Raw genomic sequence first — 15,866 nt, 5'->3', positions numbered from 1 at the left:
CCTCAGCGCGGCGCGCGGGAGGACACTTCATGGAGCAGGGTGTTAAAAACACCACAACACCACAACCTCTCTTCACCCTCACACAACAACAACAACAACAACAACAACAACAACAACAACAACCATAATAATAAACACTGCAGCTCCGTGACGCTCACAGTTAATGACTGAAAGGTCCTGAGAGCAGTAAAGATCTTCACCCTGGATATGTCTTCTTTTTATTCTCACACTGCAGTTTACAGCCGCAGCTCACAGATGTCATGATGGCTGGTAACAGACCATGTGTGTCCACGCTGCTGTGTCCGCTTCCTCCTGCCTGCAGGCCGGGAGGCAGGGCCGGTTGTTGCTACAGGCAATGTGGGCGACCGGCCAGGGCGCAATCTGACAAACAGAAACAACTAAAGTCAAAACAAAACTCTCCAGTTTTCTAGACTACCGCTCATTTCCATGTCAAGTTAGTGGAGTGGACGCTGCGGCTCATCAACTTGCTGCTGAGAGTCATACAGGTTGTGTGTGTCCGAAGAAGCAAGGGGGAGGGGGGGGGGGGGCAAGGGATGGTTCGCCCAGGGCGCAAATCTAGCCAGGACCGCCTCTGCCGAGAGGTGCACTGTGGTGACATCAGCCAGAGATGTCGATCAGTGTTTGTTATGGTGACTGGTTGAACATTTCTCCAACGAACTGACGCGTTAAGAAATATTTAAATGTCCCATCCAAACAGACGAAGGCACAGCCGCAGGACGCAGGACTTCAGCATTACTGGGATCAAGGACAACCCTGACCCTACCAGGCCGTTAGACAGAGAACTGCATTATTTTCTTTAGGTTTAATTAAGAAGTTCTTTATAAAGAACTGCTTCTTCACAGATCTAAGGTCAGTATATACTGACTAATGTGTCACACTCAAAGGGTCAGACCAAACCTTTAAACAAGCAGACTAACCAGTGGAGTTTTGTGCTGCTTCACACAGGCAATAATTAACCTCACACACAAGTGAAATCCTTAACTTGTTTTGACTGATTCTGTTTTCTTTCTTATGAAACGTCTCAGACTGCTGGAGTCAGTAAACAGGAACGTTTTACTGGTTTCAGGACATCTGCTGGTTTTTAAACAGTTACCTCTTGTTGCCACTTGGAGTTGCCAATGTTCAACAGTGCCTATAGAGCAGATTTAACTGTGTTGGAAGAGGAAGGAGGCTCCACACACCATGAGACAGACCCCCGTCTGCATTCACACACTTTCAGGCTGATTGTTAGTTAAGAGTTCATTTTCAAAACCTTTACATTGTTGTGGGAGGCAATAATTATGCTTCATTTACCAACTGACCAATTAAAATGACCATAATTATTTTCCTGTTATGCTGTTAGTCTCTGTTTTTATCAGATTTCCACCTTTGATTTATATTTTCTGAACTCCTCTCAGCTGTTTCAGGTCACCCGGCTTTATTCGGCCGTCTCCTGCAGTGACCTCGTCTCACATTTCTGGGTTCTCTGTGTTTTATTCTCTCCATCATCTGCGTGCAGTGGAAGTGGTCAGCAGGTTCAGGGTTGTACAGTCACACATTTTACTGCCGAAATGAGATCATTTAACTGAGCTGAGCTGCAGAGCTTGTTTGACATTTTATAAAATAGTTTGGAAGGCCACTGGAAAGGGCCGAAAGGGGAAGTCAGACTGATTTTGGCCTTTTTGCTGAAAGTCTGCCGTCAATGCTTCCCTGTAACAATATAATGGAGGTGTAGATTTTTGGAAAAACTAGTAATTAATCCTGTCGTAACCAGAAAACAGGTGGTGCTGGAAACTCTCGGTCTCGGTCGCTGAACGAGACTTAATCAAGTATATTAATTGCACAGAGTATTTGTATCATCCACTCCTGCCTGATGACTGACAGTAAACCATGCTGTGTCTCTTTTCTGGAGAACATTACGTTCATTTGTATTCTTGGTCTTATTCCAGAAGCGCTGAGAACTCATGACAGTAAGCTGGTTAACCTTTGCCTGATACCAACAAAGCGTCTTCCTGCTAGACATTGGGAAAGTGTTTGTTGTCCATCTGTGAACCTTTGGATTAAGGATTGAAAGTCTTATGTGGGATTCGTTTCTTACATGTTTGGAATTAAATGGGAACCAAATGGGACTGTACCCCCTTTCACTGCACTTGTCTTTGTGTACACAGTCGGCTCAGAGTTCATGGATGGGCGGGAAGCAGGGAGGATGCGTCATGTTCAAAGTTTTTGACTACCTGCAACTTCAGCTGCCGGGAGCAGATGTTGCAGAAAGGGATCATTAGAAAAATGTCATTGAATGCAGTCCAGGGTTTTGCAGAATCGTCCATTATTGACGTCGTGAGTTTATGTGTCAAAGTTCACCAAACGTTTGTCTGCATGGATTTAGCAGCAAATGCACTTTCACTGAAATTCAGCTCTAAAATGTCACCGCCATGAATGCTGGCGTGACCGAGTCCGACTGATGAATCCGGCTGATGAATCCGGCTGATGAATCCGGCTGATTCCGGTCTTTGGTCAGTGCTGCACCGCTACCAACATGCTGGGGGTGAAGAACATGTACTCAGTCTGCTTCATGTTATCTGACACCAGCAATTAATCCTGAAAAAGGAGCCACGTGTCAGACCTCAGGGAGGTTGAAGTGTCCCAAAGTCTAAGTCGAATCTTTAATCTCGATTAAAACAAACCAATGGCAGTTTTAAGACCTATTCTGCCACGTGTGGCTCGTAACAGCCTATATTTAGAAAGTGTTGCTCTAAACAACATGTATGTGTATAATGATGTTCGGTTTTTTGAGGATGAAGTGCAGAGAATCAGCTATTAGCAGCTTTAACCTAAAATAATCTGCTTTTATCATCAGTTGTTCAAATTGGGCTGGAGGCGGAGGACAAAGGGGCATCTCATTGAAATAAACAGCCGAAATCAAACAAAATCAAATCTTTGTTTTGAGGAGTGTTTGCATACTTTAAACGTGACGTATTGAACTTGAGCCACAGCAGAAACATAAAGCTGCAAAGAGGAGAACAAATGGAGTTCAGATAGAATCCAGCTTTGTTTTCTCCCCTCTGCATGTTTGCCTCAGATGGTTCATTCACTCATGGTCCTTTTATTAAAACAGAATATTTGTTCTGATTCATGGATTCTTTCTCTGCCTACTTCAATTATCTTCTGATAATTCCATCTGCCATATTAGCCGCTGACACACACTTCGGCATGATGTTATATGATACGAGGCAGCGCCAGCGGACCATTTCCTTTCCAAAAAAAAATCCTGAGTGAAGGGAGGAACTGTGTGTTCCCTCTTGTGTCCTCTCTTCTCCTTTAGCCTTTGCTCCAGTAGCACAGAGACCAGCGAGAGAGAAAAAGATAAATGTGCCCTCCCCCTCAGACTGGGAAGTGTGTGTGTGTGTGTGTGGGAGGGCTGTGAATTTTAGTGTGTGTTTGAGCGAGCGGGTCACGTGTTCAGCGTATCTGCACCGACGTGGAGTCCAAATTCTTTGCAAATGCAAGCTGATTCATCCTTTGCCTAAATTTTTCTCCTTAATCGTGTCTGAATTAGTTTCATTGGCCCTCTGTGCTTCGGCTGCTCCGACAGTAATGACAGACGGGGAGAAGGGGCTGGATTCCCGGCGCTTTCATCCGCCCGCTGCCTATTACCACAGTAATAGGCTGAATATTCAGCTGCACGCCCTCCGGGGTGAAGCGCAGGTTAAGTCAGGAGGGGAGCGATGGATTTTTAGCATCATTACAGATCTATCTTCTGAGCGGAGCGCAGGGATCGCAGAAAACCGTAAAACGTATCATCTCAGTGGGACTCAAGTCAGAACTGAGTGGTAAATCTCTCCTGGATTCGAATTAAAGTCTTTATTTTAGATTTATTTAGAGGTTAAACAGAAATAGAACAGATTTTTGGAAATTGGAAACTGGAAATTGAAACTGGAAGTCATTCATTTAGTATAAGTGAAGTCGTATGCTCATATAAGCTGGACTGACCCCTGTAGCTTGTCCAGGATGCTGCAGTCCACTTGCTGTTTAACCCACGCCAGTCTGCGCCTTCCCGCTTCCAAGTCGCGATCAAACCCTGCAGATCATTTCAAGCCTCTGGACAATCGGCCGCCCCGTCATTTCGAGGCCCCTGTGGTCGCTGGTCTTAGTCCAGGCTGCTCTCTGTCCTGGCTCCACAATGGTGGAATGAACTCTCCATTGAAGTCGGGATAACAGAGTCACTGCATGCTAGCGCGTAGTATTGCCTAACCCTCTAAGTACTTGTACTGGAGCACTTGTATAGACCAGTTTTTAATGAGAAACGGCACCGCTGCACCTGTAGCTGTTTCACAATAAAAGCCTCCACTCTGGTTTGACGGTGGAAAAGCAGCAGGAAATGTTCGCTTTGCATTAACGGTAACGTCTGAAAGCTGAAGGTACAAACAGGCGCGAAGGGCTGAAACCAACCTCCAAACCACAGAGAGACAGAACTGGAGGTTGAATGCACTTATTGCAAGTTGCTTATAAATAAGCAACTGTTAGCTAACAAGTTAGCTTTGATATCTTTATTTAAGGCAGCGATATGTTAGAGGGGTGCCCCCAAAATGGCCAAAAAATGAATAAATGCAGCTTTAAAACTTTTTCATACATTATAAAAACATCAACCGAAGTATAAAACACGGAGCTTTAAAACAATTTTAACTTGTGTTTTATAATGTTACACGTCAAACAAAAGCAGCATCACAACCTCTGATTCCCAAAACTCAAATCAAATGTGTGTCTCTGCTTATTCTGAAGCCCTCATTCATGAATCGATCTGCGTTGTTTCACATCATTTATCACTAACACTAAAGATTCACTGTCAAACAATCCGAATTACCTCACCTCCTCGTTCACAACTGTTTCCTAACAAAGTGTCTTTGAGCTTTTGCCGGCTTTTAATTGTGATGTGGATCGACGGAGGAGGGCAGCGTGGGAGTGAGGAGGAGCTGCAGGAGAGGTTACCTTGAACTTTTGTACCTTCAGTCCGGTGGAAATCCTTCCCTTGTCTGGGAAATTTAGGGCTTTTTCTAAATTCTCTGGCAGGACACGGGCTACTCTTGGTCCTTGACCACAAGACACAGAACCCCTGACGGCAGTTTTTCATGAGAAGCTCCATGACAGAAATTACATTTCACATCAGTGAGCTGATGATCAGTACGACAACGTGGCACTTTCTGGACTGGAAAAACATAATCCAGGCAGCAACTAATTTCCTTCAAAACATATTGCAAAAGCATTCACACACACACACACACACACACACACACACAGAAACTGGTCGATCCAGTCTACCTTCCATTTATGTTGTTTACTGGTATCTGTGTATTATCTGCTGGTTGCTATGGGATTTTTAGCACTCACCCGTCGCTCGCCCACGCTGGACGCTGCTCTAAAGCCAACAAGCACAAACAAACACACACGTAGGAACAAGAGAACACCAATAAGGTTACGGGAGAAAAGACGGCAGCATTAGGCCTCAGATCCTCACATAATCGTGTGTGTGTGTGTGTGTGTGTGTGTGTGTGTGTTGGCAGAAAGTGATAAATCAGTTTTTGATTCGCTTTTAATTGGTAAAGTTATGGCGCTAATTTCCTGCTCAAAACTTAAACAAACAAAACATCATTTCTATATTTATACATCAGCATGCTTCAGAAACAAATACATCACGTCTCACAAGACAGAAAAAATATGTCGTGACTTTTGGCACAATCTTTCCGCTGTAACTGTGCCGAGGATCTTCTCACAGCAGGCGGCGCTATGGTGATAAAAATCAATCATCTGAAAATCTAAAAGTGTCAGAACACTCAATAGGAAAGGGATTAATAAAGTAATCCTTCTTCTTTTTAAATAGTACAATATAAACGCTCAGAGGAGGCTAAAACCCTGAAACACGACATGAAGTTCTCCCTGTTGGCTGCAGCAAGTAGAAAACACGTGATGTTACACATCTGGATCCGCAGCAAAAACTCAAACTCAATGTGAATGAAACTTTTTCAGATAACCAAACAAACCAAAAACACAGGAGCCACCTTTTGGTCGGACTTCCTCCGACGTCTGACCTCACGATTATCACAGTTCACTGCAGCAGCCAGCTGTTGGCTCACGAGGACGGCCTCGCGTAACCGAACACCGATTGATTCATGACGGTCGCATCCGACCTCTCAAACGGGTCAAACAAGTGTGTCTTCTGGAGACGTCTGCTCACACAGAACAGACCGAAGTGAACTCCTACATTTAGAACTGGAGATGTTTTCACATCATGGCTGCACTGCTCGCAGCACTCTGCTGCCATGGAGACGTGGAGGTTGTTTACCCAACTTGGGCCTCAGATGAGGAGGAAAGTGAGCCGATTAAACTTGTGTTTTTCCACTGTGTTTTATGTTTTAAATCTCCTCTCTGAACATGACATGAACCATCTTTCCCACCTGAATCATAACTTCTCCCATATTTTCCTTCTACACGTCCTTTATTACCCGATGCTGTAATCCGGACAGTATTTGGATCAGTGCAGCAGAATAAGTTTCACTTAAAGCGTCACCAGAGATTCTACATCTATTTATTGCAAAAGGGTGAATGTTTGTGATCTTTGTGAAATTGGAAGTGAATGTTTTTTTTTTTACAGCTGGTGTTTCTGAGGTCTGATATCTGACATTATGTTCAAATCATGATTAATGGATGTTCTTCAGAGGATACCAGCCGAGTCAAAACTAATGTTTGCAACAGCTGCAGTTTATCGATTTTAATGGACGACGACCATTTGACCAAACTTTGCCGCCTTTTGTTTTTCTTTTTAAAGCTCTGATCCGACGGGGAACTTTTTTTTTTTCATGTTGAAACGGTCAGAGTGTCACCAGAACAGACGGAGCCAGAGGTCAACGAGCATCAGTGTCATCCTGGTTGCTGTGCAACGCAAATTTTGAGAACGACGTGGAAGCCTAATACGTGGTAACAAAGAGGATAATGATATCGAAAATAACAGACGAGAGGAAGTTGGCGGCGGTTTCTCTTCATGCGGCTGGAGAAAATGATGAGCCCATTCTGAATCAGAGGACGAGGGAACATGACGTCCCATCAGAGAGAAAAGAGCGCATGTTGAGCAAAAAGTTGCAGTTTAAAGGGCCACTTCTTCACTCCTGATGCAGCTCGCCTGTCGCCAACATGCTGCTGCTTCTGTGCAGCGTTTGATTCACGCACCTTCCTGCTGTCATCAAACAGGAGTCAGTGCTGCAAAGCTGCAGCAACACAGGTTTCTACACTGACACAGATGTTTAAGATGTTGAAGAAATCAGGTTATTGCAGAAAGCCGATTGTGTCCCAGTTAAAAGACAAACAAACAAACATAACTCGGCTCGATACAACCTTTTCATGTCTGATACCGATACTGCAAAGTGTCTGCCGATACTAATCCCACCTAGCACTGATGAACGGTCTGAGAGAACATGTTGCCTTCCACCATGACGCCCCCTGTGTTCGTCGAATGCGCAGATCGTTCCTTGCCATGAAAGCCTTGAGTGGTAATTTACGGTCGAGTGTTCTCATCCAAGAACATGGAGTAACTCACAGGTCACGGATTGTCTGAAGGTCCGGTATATTAAATATGATCTTGAAGACCTTGGGCGGGCTTTCAAGTCGTGTCCACCTTAAATAAAAGGATTCGTATCTAAATGACATTGAAGTATGTGAAAGAGCAAGATTATAAAGGCACGAGGGAGCCACAGATGTTTGGAATCGGGACGTTCCAGATATGAACGCAGTCTTTGGGAAGTCAAAATCAATGCATTTGTTCCTTCCAGACATTTGTATTTAGAGGCCCGTGAGGAAACAAAATAATAACACATACAAACCACTTTATTTCCAGGTAAAGCCTAAAGAGAGTGCACCTGAAATATCTGTAATAATCCTTCACTGTGATGATGTTTGCACGTTTGGCTGACGGAGGGGTTTGTTTAAAACCTGCGTAATCTGAGTTCGATGAGATTAAAGATTTCTCAGCAGCTGAGTCGTGTTCTTTGTTTCTTTGACAATGTGCAACAGGTGCAGGACGTGTAAAAGGATCCAGATTTACAGCAGATACAGTGCAAAGACTGAGCGGCATTAACAGCAGAACAATCCCGTCTGACAGAGAACACGAGCTCCCTTTGTTTACCCTCCAACACATGCAAAGCACTAACATGTCAGTCAACAGTCCCTCTCAGAGCTTCACCATCCACCCAACTTAAACTTGAAGCTAAAATTACAAATGCGTTCACTAATAACTCTTCAACTGACTTCCAACAATTCATCAGACGCTTCCCAACAAACCCTTTCAGCGTTCAACTGCAACTCCTACACGACATCTCACATGCAAACAAATACGATTTTTACAACATTTTAACCTCTTTAAACTGTTTGCACGTGCACTTGTCGGTGTAAGCAAGCACACTTAGAAATATCCACCTTTTCTAGTGTGTTTTTGTCTTTTTCACTCTTTAAAAATCGTTATTGAATTCGATACCAAAAGTAAACGCCGTAACTTTTCTTATTTCAGTGATCTACAGTAGTTGATTCGCGGAACTTCGGAGATTTTCAGAGCAGCTTATCCGCTTCATCTCCGCAGATAAACTCAGGCAACCATTTAGTCTCATTAATTCTGGGACTGATAGCGTAAACACAGTTTTATTGCAGCACGGAGCTGTAACCGGAGAGGTATGTTTGCTCACTTTTAATAAACGCTCTCTTAAAATCCTGAGGGCTTTATAAGAGAAACAGGGAGAGGTGACGGTTGAATACTCATGCAAGCAAATCAGGCGTCTCCTTCGAGTCGAGATCTAATACCCTTCATTTGACTGTGGCTTTACTGGTGAACCCACTGTCAAAAAGGTAGAGTTTCCCTTTTTTCTTTTTTCTTTTTTCATCTATCAGCCTTTTTATTAGACATTTCTTTTTTTTCTCTTCCTTATTCCTTCCCAAATAAGTGTCTTCAGTCTGAACTGACAGACACTTTAACGCAGCGAGCAGGCTTCTCCGTGCCTCGCGAATGCAATGACACGATTCAGCTCTGACCTTTTTCCCTCTGTTGGCACTGCACCGTCTCTGACGATGGAACAGGAGGAGGTTAATAGAAGTTTGGCGGCAAGAAAAGTATATTCGGAGAGGTTCAAACTCCTCTTCTTCACTTGCTATCCTTTTCTCTCTCGTCATTGTTCTCTCGTTGCACAAAAGAGCCTTTCAGCGTCCAGATGTGATGGAAATTGAAATCCAGAGTAAAATCAGGGAACAGTGTGTGACACAAAGGAGGAGACCGTTCAGGGAAAAGTCCCGATCTCTCTCTCTCTCTCTGCTTTAGACGGAAATTAGACAGCACCAGGCATGATGAGCATTAGGCTGATGTGATAATCATGGACATCACAACATCTGGAATTGTGAAAAAGTTCAGTCTCGTGGCGCCAAACTCCTTTTCACAGAGACAAACAACAGCTCCGTTTAAAGCTTCACTAATCAATGGAAATGATCCCATACAGTGAGCTCTGTGGAGCGTTTTAGTGTCTTTCAGGTCATTGTTTTGGTTTTACACCTGCAACTTAATGAGGTGATAATATGTCATTTAACTTTTCTCTTTTTATTGTTGCCAAGCTAAACATGCAAGCGAAACACAAGATCAGGATCTGATCAGACGAATCAGACGACGGAGATCTTCCTCCCGCTTGGCTGGAGTTTGGTGAGTTTGGAGAGAAGAGGAAGGTGGACGTGAGGAGGCTCGATGGCGCCATCTGTTGAAAGACAACGCAACAGCTTTTCTACTCAATTGTTTAACTACTTTTTGTTCCAGCTTGGAAGTCATTGTGTAAAACTAGTCTCAAGACAAGGCCGACTTCATATCATGCGGACTATAATCCTGGAGCTGCTCTACAGCGGCCACTCTTTACTGAAGGAGTTTGTCTTTGTTGTTAGGCGACTAGTTTTCGTCTAAAATCACAGGAGAGTTTTATGGTGATTTGTCTCTTTAAAAAAAACTTTTATTACTTACTGTACAGTTTGCTGCTAATATTTGTTAATAAATAGTAATATATTGCCCCCAAATCTCTAAAATTCCTATTTGCTTTGAAAACAACATTCGTCAATATCTGAGGATATATTTGAGGATACATTTACAACCTTTTAATGACTTGTTTTGACATCATGGTGAGTATCGCACTTTAATTGTAATACTTTCTGTAAGTTTCTCTCCCGTCCGTCTGCAGGAAAAGTGAAAATGTTTCCTGTCAGAATCATGAGAATAGCTGCTGAAAAATGATCTTTTGAAATGTCTTTTCAAATCTCACTTCAAACTTTTTTTCTATTTTGCACACTGGAAAGGTTGTAAAATGAGAGTCCACTCCATTTCAAGTGACAACCTCACTTGAAAAATGACTGATTGCATTAAATTGAAACAAATTGTGGTGAATCTGGAAGGATGGAGGGTAACGTAACTCCAAGCTTGACATAATGATTGGAATCCGGATTGGATCCTGTGTTTCTCAGAGACAGTAAATGATGAACATAAAATAGCATAATTTCTTCCTAATCTCTAAAATGACATGCAGCAGTTTTTTGAAGAAAACATGAGAGAGACTGGATGTTCCCCGCTGTACACAACCACAGGCTGCTTGCTAGGAATCTGCTCTCAGTGCTTCCCAGAATCCCTCTGGAGCACTATTGACTTCCATAAATATTCACCCGGCTGATGCAAGCTGCTTTCCTCTGAATTATTTACAGACGCAGGCAGGTAGTCATCGATGAGCAGATTGTAGGTCATAAAAACCCTCAGAACAAAACTGCTTAATTTCCCTTTCAGGTTCAATATAGTTTCCTCCAATCAGACACACGTTTGAGTGATGTCACTCGGTGTGAGGTTTGTTTCTTGAAGGACAAGGCTGCATTATTCTATATATTTCTACTGTCAACAAATACCATGAAAAGACCAAAAACTTGTCCAAAAACTATTAAAACACATCAATGAGCCACACTGTGTCACTGGGTGATTCATCCGCCGCTGAAAATAGTCCCCAACAAATGCACTATTTCGTCCTGATTGAGGAACGTTTGTAAAACACTACAGTAAGCAGCTGTTTTAGGCCGTTACTGAACCTTTAAAATAATGCAACTATAAATTTGGGAGACAATTTTAAATACAGGAAGTATTTAGACAGGAAGTCAGGAAGTACTGAGAGCCGGACCGACACGTATCCTTCAACAGTATCATCCTCTCCTTGTAGTATTACGGACACACTGTATATATCATGTTTTGTGGTTGTAAATTGAAACGGAGGCTACAGGCTAATGAAAAGCAGAATAATTCCTAATATTTCTAATAGCAAAATCACACCTCTTCTGTTTATGTCCATGCTTTTATTTCACGCTTGCTTTGGCAACGTAAACGTCTGTTTCTCGTGCCGGTGAAGCCACTTTGACTTGAAAATCGAACTAAACTTCATTTCACGTTTGAATATTTCAACCTATCGCAGCAGGAATTTAAGCAAACTGTAGCTATTAATTATTCAAAGCAATCAAATCAAATGAAACAGGAATATCTTTCTCATTTGAACTCTGGCTCTTTTTTTTTATAGACTTTTTTTTAATAATGTTGCAGATGAATTAAAACTCTATTTAAGCTGCAAGATTTTTAGGAGAAAAACTGATTACACTTTCATCAAGCTCCTGTTTCCATAACAACGTGTTCCACCTCGCGTGTGCGTCGGTCTACCTGTGCAGTCGTGTGTGTGACTGCAACAACTTCCCTCTTTGAAAGAAATACAATTTATTTATGTCTATTACCAATAGAGTACTTAATATCGCTCATGGAGTGATGATATATGGATGAGTTTAAATTATGAGTGGAGCATCAGGTGGCAACAGATTGATAAACAGGTCTGTTAAAAGCAGACAACACCTCATTTTAAGTTATTATATCGTTCCACGTAACCTGATTTTCATGTCATTAACATCAGTTCCTGAGATTCCTGAATTTACTCTTTGGTTTTGTTTCGTCACAGAAGTAAAAACTCAAAAAGGAGAAATGTACCAACCCTGAACACAACACTAGAGTGCAGCGTCGCCTCACATATATCGCGTGTCTTCTCAGAGACTTTCTGGAACTTTTCACAGCCTGTTTTGTGAGACGTCTGAAGACTTCACGACTCTCTGTGGAGGATCAGAGACCATAAACACAGACGGACACCTGCTGAACCTGTTGATGACCTCCCGGTTAACAGTCCCGATGGTGACAGCCTGTCAGCGTCAGCACAGAGGGAAACACAGAGCGTGTAGAAGTGCGGCTGTTTACGATCACTATGCACACATTCTTAAATAGCTGGACAGGCTTTAGGCTACAGCAAGTCAAAGGGGACGAAACGGGGCACACCGACGCAGGAAGGGTCCCAAACAAACACGCTGATGTGACACATTTACACTTTCACAATCTCTGACATCATGTTGTCCATCACGCCGCAGCTGAATCCTCCTCCTCCTCCTCCTCCTCCTCCTCCTCCTCCTCCCGGAGGATCCGAGGTTCAGAGGGGATCTTGTGTCGACCTGGCCTGTTTTAATAACAGCAGTTGACCGTCACTGCTGGTAACGCTGCTGTCCTTATGTGTATAGATGTCCTAATGAAGCTTGTAAATATTTATGGATATCACAAACTGCATGTGATCTAAAACGCCAACATAGTTTTCATTTTAGTTTATTTTGATTATTAAGAAAGAGTGAAAATCAGATTTTAAAGATTATGTTGAAGACCATTTGTGGCAAAACCACCCATTTTTTCTTTATTTTCTTTTTAATTTGAGAGACTCTTCCACACTAGTTTCCCCTCAGGAGAATAATAAAGGCACCTAATATTCATTCCAACAGGACCTCAGTCAATGTAACCTGCAGCAATCAGTGTCTATGTGCAGTAGAAAACACAACTTTTAGATATGTTAAGGCATAAAATCCAGATAAAAGTGCTTCTTCTGGGTACATTTTGTTGAAAATAGCTGTATTAACTTTTGCCTTCAGAGATACGGACGTGTCGTATTATAAAACAAAGAAGCTGAAGCCGAGTTTGTTTTTAAAATCTCCAAATGAAAACCGTCTTTTAGAAATGAAAACTGCTTTTCAGTTTCAATTGTAGGTTAACGGACGCAGCAGATTTTTCAGAATAGACAAAAAACAAACCTAATGGCCCAAGAGAGGAGAAAATAAAGCAAACAGAGTTAAGTGACACCCGCTCCTCGTCCAAACCAGTAATGTGCAGCCAGCTGAGAGCTCCATTAGGCTAATTGCCTTTGCAATTGGGAGGTAGTGGCACTCGAACACCAGATCCAGGACCAGATCCTGCACTGCCGTTATAAACCGGCATCCCTCGAGTGGCCCCCGACAACAATTCAGCCCTCTCAAATCCAATAAGTGGCCCCTCCTCGGTCGAAACGGCTAATTGCGCGGCTCGTTGTGGCGGTGGGCTCGGCTGAAACTGCTCACGCTCGCATTGTTTTCACGTTTCCATGTTTTGTTGCCATGGCAGGGGAGGCATGGAAACGTGGGGGGGTAGGAGGGGTTAGGCCCGGGCCCATATATTTTCAATAGGAGCTTGGCACCAGCAGGGCTGAAATGTAACCACGCTTCTTATTCTTATTGCCACCCCCCTCCCTCCTCTCTTTTCAACCACTTCAATTACACAGAGGGACATACATGTGACAGTGGTAGGATTACACAACGGGGGTGTGTATGTGGGGGGGGGGGGGGGGGGGTGTTGGGGGTGTCCAAATGTAGGCAAAGGCAGGAAAAACTGTCCCTCTCCTCTGCTGTGTTATTTGTTGGTGGCTCAGCCATAATAACATATTGCAGAAGGAGCATGCTGCGTGCCAACGAACGCTGCTGCAACAGACCTGCGGAGAAAATACACTCGCTGTGTTTTCACTGTCACAACTAGCTGGTCGGTCAGGAGTCAGGAAACTACTCTGCATGATGAAACCGTGGCCAGTATTCACGGATGCACCGATACACTCATTCAAGTCGAGCAGTAAAGGTTGATCATACAAACTGCTGCTGTCGAACTCTGAAGCCAGAACGGCCACTGACGACAGTTACAGTTAGACTTTATGCTTCCTGCCAACAGCAGACCACAGGAAACTAATAGCAAATCTGGTTTCCAGCAATGACGTCTGACTAATTTCACATTTGCAATTTCATTATTTGTGAGCAAGTGCCACCTTTATTACAGCTTCTAGAGACAGAAAACAAAGAGCCATCAGCGACACAGATCGCAGCAAAGCCACCACGCAGTCTCACAGAACTGTAGGGCCGCGCCGCCAAAGGTCAGATGCATTTGTTTTCTGTGCAGCACGGTCTGTAAACAACAAACAACACGGACGGTAAAAACCCAGTTTTGTGCAGAAAGCCATGACGGGACATTAAAGTTCATGAGCTCAACTGGAATCACTGCAGCTGTCATTTATTTTACTCTGTGGTACTTTGCGGATGCTGAACCGTCTGACAGACAGCATCGCCTCCATCTGCTCACATCTGCTCACATCTGCTTGAGGTGAAATGTGTCTGTGCCGCCTCGGCGCTGAATTAAACACAGAATAACAGGAAATATATCGTGTGTTCAGAGAATCGAGTATAAATACTGTTTTCACTGCTTGGAGACCGCGTATCCTCTTCAAATTTAATGCCATGGTGAAAATGCAGTTTGCCTCCACCGTACACCACAGTCTCTTAAATCACGCCGGGGCGGAGGGTGAGGGGGGTGAGGGGGGTTGTGGGTAAGTCAGCATGTTTGTTTTACAGTGATTAGCCTATTATGTGGTCCGGCGCTGCCAAGCCCCGCTGAGCGCTACACGCATGCCTCTGTGACCTCGCTGAGCTGAGTGGGTGAGTCGCAGGCGTCACCACGGTGGCCGCCCTGACCGGCCGACAGTCAGCTGGGCGGGGCTCCGGCTCTGTCGCTGTCGTGGAAACCGAGCGGACGGAGGCCAGAGAGGTCTGCGAGTCCGGCAGTGGGGAGGTCACGGCAGGTCAAACGCAGCTCGCACCGTTTCTTTGGTGTGTCAAAGCTGTTAAAGTCACACTGCACTGCAGACTGTGTGTGTGTGTGTGTGTGTGTGTGTGTGTGTGTGTGTGTGTGTGTGTGTGTGTGTGTGTGTGCAATATGCAGATGCTTTCGTCTTTCCTCTGAAGCCGTGAGAGGAGCAGTTGTTTATAGGCATCAATGACAGCCATCTAATCTGTGGTCATTTTGGCTCCACTGACCAATGGAAACACAGAATGAGGGAGGGGACTGGCTGGTGTGTGTGTGTGTGTGTGTGTGTGTGTGTGTGTGTGTGTGTGTGTGTGTATGTGTGTGTGTGTGTGTGTGTGTGGACTGGTGTGTCCATAAAATTGTGAAAGAGAAAAGCTGCATGAGGCTGTTGGTCAGATTTTGGCCTGGTGGGTTTCCTAAAACAAACTCTGCGCTCTGACAACACTGTAGTTTATGTGTTAGAGAGTTATAGTTTAACTGGAAGCAAATGGACTGCGACTGCATTTACATAAGAAAACAAAACAGCATCAATTTAAAACTAGCAGCGTCTAAAAGAGTCTTGAGATGCTCCACTTTTACTCTTTCCTCATTTAGACTCAACACAAAGAAAATCATAGTTTCTAACAAATCTTTAGGAGAATAATTAATAACGCTTTTTAAATATACTGTTTCTATTTAAATCTGTTTGTCCAACTTAGATATACTGTAAATTACTAGGAAATGTCTTTAAATGTGAGATTGTCCATTCTTGGAAACAGCAGTTGACGAAAGTCTCACCACGAGGTCCATTCAGTGGCTGTTCCAGAGCTTTCGATCACATGAT

This window comes from Enoplosus armatus, chromosome 15 (assembly GCF_043641665.1).
Source record: "Enoplosus armatus isolate fEnoArm2 chromosome 15, fEnoArm2.hap1, whole genome shotgun sequence".
Lineage (NCBI taxonomy): Eukaryota > Metazoa > Chordata > Actinopteri > Centrarchiformes > Enoplosidae > Enoplosus > Enoplosus armatus.
Note: the sequence above shows the minus strand (reverse complement) of the source record.